Source organism: Perognathus longimembris, chromosome 1 (assembly GCF_023159225.1).
Source record: "Perognathus longimembris pacificus isolate PPM17 chromosome 1, ASM2315922v1, whole genome shotgun sequence".
NCBI classification, from domain to species: Eukaryota; Metazoa; Chordata; class Mammalia; order Rodentia; family Heteromyidae; genus Perognathus; species Perognathus longimembris.
Window position 1 is genome coordinate 52299659 of NC_063161.1, and position 11400 is coordinate 52311058.

At 41.3% G+C, this 11400-nt stretch overlaps 1 pseudogene across 1 annotated transcript; it reads left to right on the forward strand.

The window, feature by feature from the left end:
* The first annotated feature begins 635 nt into the window (after positions 1-635).
* LOC125354749 lies at positions 636-10123 on the forward strand (annotated as a pseudogene). Its single transcript, XR_007211536.1, has 2 exons — positions 636-942; positions 8553-10123. The product of XR_007211536.1 is annotated as a G/T mismatch-specific thymine DNA glycosylase-like (transcript).
* The last annotated feature ends 1277 nt before the right edge of the window (positions 10124-11400 follow it).

Below are 11400 nucleotides of genomic sequence, written 5' to 3' on the forward strand. Positions count from 1 at the left end.
AAAGACCTCGAAATCAAAACAGACACCCTGAAAACACTAAAGAAAGGAATAGGAGAAACACTTGGGCTCCTTGGCGCAGAACAGAACTTCCTTAATAAAGACCCAGAAAGGCTACACATCAAGGAAAGGTTGAACAATTGGGACTGCATCAAACTGCAGAGCTTCTGCAAGGCAAACACATAGCTCGCATGATAAACAGAAAGCCCACAGACTGGGAGAAGATCTTTACCGGCCATTCAACGGACAAAGGCCTCATATCTAAAATATATGCAGAATTAAAAAAATTACCTTCCTCCAAAACAAAACCGCAAAGAACCAATAGCCCCCTCATCATGTGGGCTAAAGACTTAAAAAGAGACTTCTCTGATGAGGAAATGAGAATGGCCAAGAGACATATGAAAAAGTGCTCTACATCACTGGCCATAAAAGAAATGCAAATCAAAACAACATTGAGATTCCATCTAACCTCAGTAAGAATGTCCTATATCAAGAAAACTACAGTTGCTGTCGGGTCCTGCGGCCATCAAGCCCAAGCACCGGTGTCGAGTCGCCACGCGCCCATCGCCCAACCGCAGGGACCAGCCGCCAAGAGTCTGCCGGGTTGAAGGAGCTGCCCGCACCAGCGGCCGCTGGGCATGGACACACCGGATGCGGGCAGCTATTCGCTTGAACAAGCTCAAGCTTTTTACTCATTTCCATTTCAACAAATGATGGCCGAAGCTCCTACCATGGCAGTCATAACTGAGCAACAAATGCCAGTAGAAGTTCCTGCACCAGCTCCCGCCCAGGAACCTGCACCAGAGGCTCCAAAAGGAAGGAAAAGAAAAGCTCGAACAACAGCACCCAAAAAACCAGTAGAACCAAAAAAAACCGTGGAACCCAAAAAAATCTGCTGACTCAAAAAAATCGGGCAAGTCAAAAAAATCAAAAGAAAAGCAAGAAAAAAAATCACAGATACACCTTTACAGGAAGACGGCGGAGGAGCGGCTGTGCCCTGCAGAGCTCCCTCCGATACCGTAGTTTTCTTACCTCATAGAAACTGTTTCTCCGAGATAGACAGCCAAAGTAAGTTCTAACAGTACAGGGATTCTCTACAGGAAGGAAAAATCGACTTTGCTGGTCTGAAAACACAGCTTTGAGCTCTGGGCGGCGTCCCGCCGCCGCGCCAGAGCCGGCTCCGGCACAGTGCCGGGCACAGCCCCCAGCACTCCGCGCACCTAAAGCGAGAAATACTCCAGCCGGCAGCCGAGCACGGAGGACCTGACATCGCAGAGACAGCGTGAGTACCCCGCAAAACAAAAAAAAAAAAAAAATTACTCTCGCTTGTGCCCACAGTCCAGCTTCTGGAAGGGATCCCTGTCCCCACCGCCAGAGCAAAGCGCCATCTTTGCCACTGGCATAGGGTCAGACCAGACTGGAACTGAAGCGGGCCTGGGGAAAGCGAAGTCAAAAAAGCCATCTTTGAAAAGGGCAGGAGGGGCGGAATCAGTGAGAACCAGCTCCGCCCAGAAGAACGCCCCCTGCCCTGGTGGGAGGCGAGTCCGGGGCCTAGCCAGAGAAGCCCCGCCCTGCCCGCCGGAACTTCTAAACTTAAAGCAAAAGCTGCGAGCAGCTACCAGGGGCGCGGAAACAACAGACGGAGGAACAAACAGTTCCGGGGACAGCTAAACGGTCCTCTCACAGAGGAAACTAATTCCCAGCCCAAAACGGAGCTGCATTCCATAGCTACCTATGCCAAGGAGGCCGCCTCCCTCAGGCAAGCAACTCTTAGTGGAGCAAAACAGGCTAGAGGCGCCACGCTCTGCTGAGTTCACAGTCTAGTCAAGTCCAGGCATCAAAGGCAGCGGCCCCACAGCAGACAGAGGAGCCACAGTTCCTGTGACTGCCCACGTCCCCATCGACAGAGGACGCCCAAGGCCTGCCTGCAAGCTGTGCGAACCTCAGAGACCCACGATTGCACCAACAGGGGAGAAAGTCAGAACAGAACCACCCCTTGCCAACTGAAATCAAGTCAAACCAGCCAATCAGGAAAATAGACTGCAGTCCATTGCAGGGAAACGAGAGACTGGTTTCTTTTTCTTTTCAAACTTTTTTTTTTTTTAACTTTTCTTTTAAATTTTCTTTTTAATTTTTTCACACCTGAAACATCATTGGCTGTTTTTTTTTTTTTGTTTGTTTGTTTGTTTGTTTTCCATTTTTACTGGTTTGTTTTATCAAGTTTTTTTTTGTGTTTGTTTATTTGCTAGGTTTGCTCCTTTTCTGTTATTTTCCTTTTTATTTACTTATACTTCCGTGTTAAATAATTTTTCTCTGTTTTGTGTATCTGTCTTCCAGTTTTTTTACTTCATTTCTCTCGTTGCGTCCTCTTCCTATAAAAATTACTTTCCTATAAATAACACCTACACCCTTTTCTGCTAACTCTCCAGTGTCTGTCATTTTATGAATGTTCTTTCTACTGATTCTACTCTTCTCCACATTTCCACGTCACTGAAACTAAACCAAAATCACCACCCCCCCCCCCCCCCAATTCACTTTACTCTATTCTCTTTACTACCTCCAACTTACCCTCCGGACTTACTGCCTGGACCTCCAGGTTCCATTGACTCCTGGTTATTGGATAGAGGATATCCCAGCTTAATACGAGTGAATCAAAGGGGTTCATAGAGAAAGCCAGTCCTAATAGAACTTAATATAAAAATAAGAATTGCGTATAAGGTTGTAACAGTAAATAAGTAACTACTGAATACAGGGCCCAGGATCAGATGTTATATTGATATTGTATTCCTTAGGAACACCAAATCTAACTTTATAGACAGGTATACAAGTTATCTGTTTATAATTGTGAAATTGTAAGATTTACACAACAGTGCGTGGTAAGGGCTGCTTTGGGTCTTAAACAGTGCTCACAGGTGCTGGTAGACTGGCATTCCCAATTCAAATGGGCAGAAGAAACACAAGAAAGATGGCAAATAATGAAGTCTTATCCCCCACCCAAAACAAGCAGGAAGCAGAGCAGTCAATCAAAAACATAGAAGAAAACCCCCAAAATGCTCTACAAAGTTTACTGATAAACGTGATAAATGAAAAGTTTGAATCTCTTCAGTCAATTATGTTAGAGCGTGAGGAGGCAAAGCAAAAATTAATGGAGAATTTCATGGCATCCACAAATAGAAAGATAAGTGAGCTTCAAGAGTCAAATGAAAAGATAGCTACCCAACTTAAAGATTTGAGAGACAACACTCAAAACCAAAGTAATGAAGTTAATGAAGTAAAGAAGTCCATACAGGACCTAAGAAATGACATGGAAAACATCAGGAAAGACCAGTCAGAAGGAAAAGAGATTCGAAATCAAGTAGTTAGCCTACAGTCACGACTAACTGAAGCAGAGGATCGAATCTCAGGAGCTGAAGATTCCTTAGATTCTATGGAGAAAGATCAAAAATCAATACAAATCCAGTCCAAGCAACAAAACAGATCGCTACAGGAGATTCAAGACACAATCAGGAAGCCCAATTTAAGGATAATAGGTATTGAGGAAAACTTGGAGAAAGAGGTTAATGGGATAGGCAACCTATTTAACAGAATATTAGCTGAGAACTTCCCAAATATCCAGAAGGAAAGGCCTATACAGATACAAGAAGCATTTAGAACCCCAAATCGACCAGACCAGAATAGGACTTCCCACCGACACATTGTGATCAAAACAGCTTCAGCAGAGTGCAAGGAAAAAATACTCAAAGCTGTTAGGGCAAAGAAAACAATCACATATAAAGGAAAAGCAATCAGAATTACCCCCAGACTTCTCAGCAGAGACCATGAAAGCAAGGAGAGCCTGGAATGAAGTATACCAAACTCTAAATAAAAATAACTACCAACCAAGAATTCTGTACCCCGCCAAACTCTCCTTCATAGCCGAAGGTCAAATAAAAGTCTTCCACAATAAGGAAAAACTGAAACAATATATCTCCACCAAACCAGCTTTACACAAAATCCTTAAAGATGTACTATACAGGGAAAATAATCAGGATCCCAACACAGACAGAGAAATGAACCCTAATTAGTAAACACTAGATCAAGAAATGGGAAGACACAGCTTTAAACAAGACAGTGATAATGAAAGGAACAAACGATCACCTCTCAATCCTAACTGTCAACATTAATGGACTTAATTCTCCAATCAAACGACATAGGCTCATAAGTTGGATCAAAAATCAAGATCCATCTTTCTGCTGCCTCCAAGAGACACATCTATCCAGCAAAAGTAAACATCTTCTAAAAGTGAAAGGCTGGAAACAAATCTATCAAGCAAATGGCCCCCATAAGCAGGCTGGAGTTGCAATCCTAGTATCAGACAAAATTGACTTCAAATTAAAAAAGGTAAGAAGAGACAAAGAAGGTTACTACATACTAGTAAAAGGATCTCTCCAACAGGAAGAAATAACCATCCTAAATATCTACACGCCAAATGCAGGAGCACCCAACTTCATCAAACAAACACTACTGGCTCTAAAAACATTCATAGACCCAAACACAATGATAGTGGGGGACTTTAACACTCCACTATCACCTCTGGACAGATCAACACGCCAAAAACTGAACAAAGAAACCACAGAACTAAACAATTGCATAGACCAACTAGACTTAATCGACATCTACAGAATATTCCACCCAGCAAGGACAGAATACACATTCTTTTCGGCAGCACACGGAACATTCTCCAAAATAGATCACATCTTAGGGCACAAAGAAAAGCTGTACAAATTCAGAAGTATCAAAATCATTCCATGCATTCTTTCAGACCACAATGGAATAAAATTAGAGCTCAACTCATTCAGCCACCACAGAAAATCCCACAATTCATGGAGACTAAAGAACACACTGCTGAACCATCAGTGGATCATTGAAGAAATTAAAACAGAAATTCAAATGTTTATGGACTTCAACCAAGTTGAGGGCACAAAGTACCAGCTCATTTGGGACACAGCAAAGGCAGTACTCAGAGGAAAATTTATATCTCTGAGTACATACATCAACAAACTGGAGAAACAGCAACTCAGTAATTTAAGGAAGCACCTTAATTTTCTGGAGAGAGAACAGCAAGCCAAACCCCAAGTCAATAGACGGAAGCAAATAATTAAAATCAAATCAGAATTAAATCAATTAGAGACGAAAAAAACCATCGAAAGAATCAACAAAACAAAGAGTTGGTTCTTTGAAAAACTCAACAAGATAGACAGACCCCTGGCAAACCTGACCAAAGAACGAAGGCAGCACACTCAAATAAACAAGATAAGAGATGAAACAGGTAGCATCACCACAGAAATAACCAAAATTCAGAAAATAATAAGGGACTATTTTGCAAACCTTTATGCCAACAAATTCGAGAACTTGGAAGAAATGGATGATTTCCTAGAAAAAATTGATACCCCCAAACTCAACTATGAAGACTTAAACCTTCTAAACAGACCCATATCCAGTATTGAAATAGAAACAGCAATAAATGATCTCCCATCCAAGAAAAGCCCAGGTCCAGATGGATTCACCGCAGAATTCTACAAGGCCTTCAAAACAGAACTCACTCCAATATTTCTCAAACTCTTCAATGAAATTGAAAGAGAACGTTCACTGCCAGACTCATTTTATGAAGCCAGTATAACCCTCATCCCAAAACCAGGCAGAGACTCATCACGGAAAGAGGACTACAGACCAATCTCCCTGATGAACATAGATGCAAAAATTCTCAACAAAATTCTGGCCAATCGACTTCAACAGGTCATCAAAAAAATCATACACCACGATCAAACTGGATTCATCCCAGGGATGCAAAGCTGGTTTAATATACGCAAGTCAATTAATGTAATCCACCACATCAACCAGAGCAAGGTAAAGAACCACATGGTTTTATCGCTGGATGCGGAAAAAGCGTTCGATAACATCCAGCACCCATTTATGCTAAAAGCCCTGGAAAAACTGGGATTCCAGGGAACATTCCTGAATATAATCAAGGCAGTTTATGACAAACCAACAGCAAGCATAACTCTAAATGGTGAAAAACTAAAGCCATTCCCTTTAAAATCAGGAACAAGGCAGGGATGTCCACTCTCTCCCCTGCTCTTCAACATAGTACTAGAATTCCTAGCCAGAGCAATTAGGCAAGAAGAGAATATAAAGGGGATCCAAATAGGAAAAGATGAAGTTAAACTTTCTCTCTTCGCAGATGACATGATCCTATACCTAAAGAATCCCATAGACTCTACCCCCAAGCTACTAGAGCTGATACAAAACTTTGGCAAAGTTGCAGGATATAAAATAAACCTTCAAAAATCAACGGCCTTTCTCTATGCTAACAACCCGAAGACCGAGGCTGAAATCAGGAAAGCAACTCCTTTTGCAATAGCCCCCAAAAACATAAAATACCTAGGAATAACCTTAACCAAAGAAGTGAAAGACCTCTTTGAAGAGAACTTTAAAAGCTTGAAAAATGAAATTAAGTCAGAACTAAGAAAATGGAAAAACCTCCCATGCTCCTGGATTGGGAGGATTAATATAATCAAAATGGCAATATTGCCAAAGGCTATCTACAAATTCAATGCAATACCCATTAATATCCCAACACCATTCTTTAATGAAATAGAGGAAGCAATCCAGAAATTCATATGGAATAATAAAAGACCTAGAATAGCAAAAACACTCCTAAGCAGAAAGAACAGTGCTGGAGGAATTACAATACCCAACTTCAAGCTGTATTATAAAGCTATAGTAATAAAAACAGCTTGGTATTGGCACCGGAACAGACCTGAAGACCAATGGAACAGAATTGAAAACCCAGAATTAAACCCACAGAACTATGCCTACTTAATCTTTGATAAAGGAGCTAAAACAATAGTATGGAAGAAAGATAGCCTCTTTAACAAGTGGTGCTGGCAAAACTGGCTCAACACATGCAACAAACTAAAACTAGATCCTTATATATCACCCTGCACCAAAATCAATTCCAAATGGATTAAAGACCTTGAAATCAAAACAGGCACCCTGAAGACACTAAAGGAAGGAGTAGGAGAAACACTTGGGCTCCTTGGCACAGGACAGAACTTCCTTAACAAAAACCCTGAAATGCTACAAATCAAAGAAAGGTTGGACAAATGGGACTGCATCAAACTTCAGAGCTTCTGCACGGCAAAGGATATAGCTCTCAAGATAAACAGAAAGCCCACAGACTGGGAGAAAATCTTTACCGGACATTCAACAGACAAAGGCCTCATCTCTAAAATATATGCAGAACTAAAAAAATTACCTTCTTCCAAAACAAAACTGCAAAGAACAAATAGCCCCCTCATCAAGTGGGCTAAAGACTTACAAAGAAACTTCTCTGATGAGGAAATGAGAATGGCCAATAGACATATGAAAAAATGCTCTACATCACTGGCCATAAAGGAAATGCAAATCAAAACAACATTGAGATTCCATCTCACCCCAGCAAGAATGTCATATATCAAGAAAACTAATAATAACAATTGTTGGAGGGGATGTGGCCAAAAGGGAACCCTACTTCATTGTTGGTGGGAATGTAAACTGGTTCAGCTACTCTGGCAAGCAGTATGGAGATTCCTCAGAAGGCTCAATATAGAACTCCCCTATGACCCAGCAGCCCCACTGTTGGGTATCTATCCAAAAGACCACAAACAAAATCACAGTAATGCCACCAGCACAACAATGTTCATCGCAGCACAGTTTGTCATAGCGAGAAGCTGGAACCAACCCAGATGCCCCTCCATAGATGAATGGATCAGGAAAATGTGGTACATTTACACAATGGAATTTTATGCCTCTATCAGAAAGAATGACATTGTTCCATTTGTAAGGAAATGGAAGGACTTGGAAAAAGTTATACTAAGTGAAGTGAGCCAGACCCAAAGAAACATGGACTCTATGGCCTCCCTTACTGGGAATAATTAGTACAGGTTTAGGCAAGCCATAGCAGAGCATCACAAGGCCCAATAGCTATACCCTTAGAAACACATAAGATGATGCTAAGTGAAATGAACTCCATGATATGGAAACAAGTGATATATCACAGTTATAACTACTTTCAACGTCCTATGTGTATGTGTAGTTTCTATTATTGATGATGTTTTGTATCACCCTCCTATGTTTGTACCTACACTATCTCTGTAATCTTATCTGAGTATATTGGAAACCGTGTTTACTGGTATTGGAAGTAGGAAATTCAAAGGGAATACCAAATTCGAGAGACACAGGGTAAAAAAAGAGAAATAACTACAAAAGCAATACTTGTAAAACTGTTTGCTGTAAGTGAACTGAACAACTGGGGGGGGGAGGGAAAGGGGGGAGGGAGGGGGGCATGAGGGACAAGGCAACAAACAGTACAAGAAATGTATCCAATGCCCAACGTATGACACTGTAACCTCTCTGTACGTCAGTTTGATAATAAAAATTTGAGAAAAAAAAATAAATAAAAAATAAAAGTACTTGTGACTTCAAACAATAAAAAAAAAATAAAAATAAAAAAATAAAATAAAATAAAATAAAATAAAATCACAGATACATTTAAAGTGAAAAGAAAAGTAGACCGCTTCAATGGTGTTTCTGAAGTGGAACTTTTGACCAAGACTCTCCCTGATATTTTAACTTTCAATCTGGATATTGTGATTATTAGCATAAACCCAGGACTAATGGCTGCTTACAAAGGGCATCATTACTCTGCACCTGGAAACCATTTCTGGTAGTGCCTGTTTATGTCTGGGCTAAGTGAGGTTCAGCTGAATCACATGGATGACCACACCCTGCCAGGGAAATATGGCATTGGTTTCACAACACCAGGCAGCAAGGATCTTTCCAGTAAAGAATTTCGTGAAGGAGGGCGTATTCTAGTACAGAAATTACAGAAATACCAGCCACGAATAGCAGTGTTTAATGGAAAATGTATTTATGAAATTTTTAGTAAAGAAGTTTTTGGAGTGAGAGTTAAGAACTTGGAATTTGGGCTTCAACCCCATAAGATCCCAGACACTGAGACTCTGTGCTACGTGATGCCATCATCCAGTGCACGATGTGCTCAGTTTCCCCGAGCCCAGGACAAACTCCATTACTATATTAAGCTGAAGGACTTGAGAGATCAATTGCAAGGCATTGAACGAAACACAGATGTTCAGGAGGTGCAGTATACATTCGACCTACAGCTTGCCCAAGAGCATGCAAAGAAGATGGCAGTAAAGGAAGGAAAGTACGATCCAATATGAAGCTGCATATGGAGGCGCCTATGGTGAAAATCCGGGCGGCAGCACGGAGCCCTGCAGCTTCTCAGATGGGCTAACAGCCAACAGGGTGCAGCTACAAGGAGAATCTGCTTTCCCTGACATCCCCAATGGGCAGTGGATGACCCAGTCATTTACAGAGCAGATCCCTTCCTTCATCAATCACTGTGGGACACAGGAACAGGAAGAAGGAAGCTGTGCTTAAGGATGGAGCCTCTCAGCTCAGCCTCAGTGCCGCAGTTTTATTGCGGCTCTCAAGACACAGAACCTCAGTTTGCCGAACTGAAGTCTTTTCTTAGTACTTTACTCTAGTAGTGTAATTACAGTACAGTACAGAACAGTTGTATAGTAGATTCAATTGTGTGAACCTCAGTAGTTTGGGAAGAAAAGGTAGGGTTTTGTATATGCATTTTTGTATTTGAATTAACTACATTCCAGTTTTTTTTACATATATATGTGTAATCCATTTTATGAAGAAACTTGATTTTCTTTTGGGACTCGATTTAACCTGTATATGCAACAGTCTGAATATTTATAGTTGATTATTAATTGTGCAAAGGCCTAGATATGTTGTTTTTTCCTTTGACTGCCTAAGCAGGCCAGGCTAACATTAAGCAGCACTGCTGGGAAGGAGGCGAACGTGGGTCTCCACGAAGGAAGCTTACTGTGACATCTCCTGTAGTAGGTTTGGGTACTGAGGGTAAACTCAGGGCACTCTGATTGTGGTCACACTCAGACCTCTTTGCTTACCCATCTTAGGGAGGAGTGAGATTGCTAAGTAGCAGAAACACAGCATGTAGCCTTGCAGTGGCAAGGCCAAGTGGCCTTCCCTCACAGGACACCGAGCCCTGTCCTGTCCTCACTGCTGTGCCTCCCAAAGGCACGCGCTGTTGCACTGGGAGGCTCCAGACAGTGTCACTAGTACATGTTTTACTTGAAAGGCATAAATCTGATAGGAAAGGTACTGAATCTCTTTGCCAGTATTTATCACCTTTCTAATTTTACTCTCCTTGGCTTTAAGGAGGCCATGGAAAGTGGCGACATGGACAGTAAGGCTAAGCAACAAGATGCTGAAATGTTCCATAATCTTATTTAAACTGGTGCTCTGTGTACATGAGATGTACTAAAATGGTAGTTTTCCTTGTTAGGTGAAACAAGCCAACAACTAAAAACCCTTTCTGTGTATCCTTGCTAAATGAAACTTGCAGAAAGGTTGATTTGAATTCTGCACCTTGATGATTTTCTTTTTTTTTTTTTTTTTTTTTTTTTTTTTTTGCCAGTCCTGGGGCTTGGACTCAGGGCCTCAGCACTATCCCTGGCTTCTTTTTTGCTCAAGGCTAGCACTCTGCCACTTGAGCCACAGCGCCACTTCTGGCCATTTTCTGTATATGTGGTGCTGGGGAATCGAACCCAGGGCCTCATGTATATGAGGCAGGCACTCTTGCCACTAGGCCATATCCCCAGCCCACCTTGATGATTTTCTAAAGCATTTTCTGTGGTGCTACAAATGGTCCAGACCTTTGGCCTGGCGGATATTAAAGCTGGGTTTACAGAAATACCATGCACAGCCACTCCTAGTCACTCTTGAATAGTCAGGCCTTATACCAGTGTATACCCAGAGAGCATGTTGGTTTGGCAGAATAAAATGTGAGGTTTTTATGTCCTCTGCAGAAGGTTTTAGAGCCTGTTCTTATATTTATAATGAGTGACTAATTGTTGTGAACCTTAACAGGTCTTTTAGCTGTTGTGATAATGGATTTTATTTTCCTTAAAGCCTAGGTCAAGCTGTGTACAGGACATTTGTGTTATTTAAATAGTACACTATATTGCTGTTTACATGGACATTTTGTGCAAGTGCTTTGAAGTGCCTTGCATCAGGAATTAGGAGCAATTATTGTTTCATGGGACTATGGATAGCATGTAATTAGGTATTGCTTTAGTATATAACTGTTGTAGCTTTACAATGGGTTTCCTTATTAGGCTGGAGAAAATAACCTTTAAATTATGATCAACACTCCCTGGAAAATGGGTGTCAGGATTTTCCAAGCATATAATCATGATGCTTTTCATCAAACATGACTGATGAATAATAAACGTTGACATATCCTATAAAAAAAAAAACAAC